Source organism: Saccoglossus kowalevskii, chromosome 10 (assembly GCF_978046115.1).
Source record: "Saccoglossus kowalevskii chromosome 10, keSacKowa6.1, whole genome shotgun sequence".
Taxonomy (NCBI): domain Eukaryota; kingdom Metazoa; phylum Hemichordata; class Enteropneusta; family Harrimaniidae; genus Saccoglossus; species Saccoglossus kowalevskii.
The window spans coordinates 18,827,856-18,830,090 of NC_140650.1; positions in this window are offsets into that span (position 1 = coordinate 18,827,856).

The following is a 2,235-nucleotide window of genomic DNA, read 5'->3' on the forward strand; positions in this document are numbered from 1 at the left end:
TTCAAGACTTGCACTACAATTATCGCATCGAGTCATGATCGATATGTACGTCCCATAACAATTGACGTAAGCAATGCAGATAAAATATGTTTGTTTGCATGAAATTCAGACGAGCACTGCATGACTACTGTAGCGCTTTAAAGCGGGAAGGTCGTCACCTGCGCATGCGCGGGAATTGAGTCCCAAGCGACGATAACAACACTCGCTAAAAACGTAAAGGCTCATGGGTAGACGCTTGTTTGTAAACAGTGACACGCTATGGCCACCTGACGCATGTGTAGGTGGTGACACTCCCGCGTTAACTAGATAATACATACACAACTACCATTGTATTGTTCCTTAAAGATCAACACTTGCCGCAACATGCTTCATACTGGGATTGGCATTCTCCATGCATAAACTGAACACTGAATCTGTGGTTGTGGACCCTCAACCACACCACTAACAGCAGTAATCAGTGAGATGCCGAATTGTTCGAGTTACAGACATCAGGTTACGAACATCGAATCACAAATATGACCACGCCCATATTTCAGAAACCACGCTTACTTTTGCGAAACCACGCCCAAATTCCTAATTTTCGAGTTGTTAGTTTTCTACGGAATTCCGCAAGAGGGCGCATCCAAAATACCCGGATGACGAGCCTGAGTGGGGTTGTTTTTATTGAAGTTCTGTATTCTTACATACGTAAATCAATAGATTGGAAAAGCAAAAAAGTTCCAGAACTCCGCAAATTTCTTCGGAATCGTGGTATAACTTGCAGCAATATTAATGTTCGTAAAGCTAAACTTTTTGAACTTGTTGAGTTAGCGAACGAGTTAAATGTTCGCCAAGAGTCAAACAATCGTCGTCGTACCGTAAAACACGGTGAGTCGACGCTAACTCTGGTAGATCCATGTAACGTAAAAACTTGGCAAAAAAACCTTCATACTTTGCCTTTATTTGAAATAGCTGATATGTTCGCATATTTGTTGCATCGAAGTGACTGGACAACAGCCAGACTGAAAGAATATCGACTTGATAATGGTTATTTATTTCATCATTTCCGCAAAGCTTCATCATGTGCAGAATACAGAATTTATTTTCATTATGGCAGAGTGTATTCGGCAATGATCCATGAAGGAAAATCCTTACAAGCCATGGTTTATTATTAAATCAAACTCTAAAATAGTTTCTGGTGTTTGTAATTGTGTAGTGTAAGTGTGAATTAATATGATTCACCAGGCGATCAGCAGATGCAGTTATCATACATGTTTTCGTTTGCGCTCGTCTCGGGAAGATGACAGTCTTCGTTTGTCAATCGATGTATAACTGCGGTTGAAAGACGGCTGTCTCCAGTTATTGAACTAAAAAAATTCTGGCGCAGGATGGAAAATGCCGTGAACAAACCCGGGAATATAGTTTGGCGTCCACTCAGGTTCCCGACGACGCATTCGAATCAACTGGCGTTGAAATGATTTCTTAGACGAAAGAAATGTATGAAAAGTTACGCCTTTCATCTCAGGATATTTCGCTGTTTTTTTTTCTTTTTAATCGAACCCCAGGAATAGCATTACAATACCAGTTAACCACTTTGACCAATTCTTGCAAAACGTTTGTAAAAAGTAAGACTTAGGCAACAGTAACTACTAGTATATTGCTTACAGCAGACGCCGCTCAAATTCAACCCCACCACGAACGTTGAACGGACTGTCATCCGGGTACTTTGAGAACGCCCTCTATCGAATTTCGTGAGAAAAATAGTAACTCGGAAATTAGGAATTGTAACTCAAACTTTTAATAACAGTTAATTGAACTTCGAGTTACAGGCAACATATATTTTTATTCTTGTTAAACATCCATATTTAGTGTCAAACTTTAAATACCAGTTAACTGAACTTCGAATTGCGTGCAAAATAGATTTTTTGTTTTGTTTAACGTATATTTCTTGTAATTCGAAGTTCGGTTAACTGATGTCTATGTAATTTATTTACGTGTTTGGAAAGAGTTGTGAATATAAGTATGGCAGAAATCGAACAGTACCTATTTTAAGGGTTAGATATACCTGAGTATGAAAGTGAAATAAAAATGACCGAACATACATACCAGTAACACCGTCGCCCGGAATAATAATAATATTTTTTATGGAATGACATTGTCAAAGATGTCAATCTTTGCACGGAGGTTTTTTATTTTTGTCTTGCTGGCAAATCAGTTGAGGGTGTTGGCACAGAAGTCGGCGAGGGCAAATTCAAG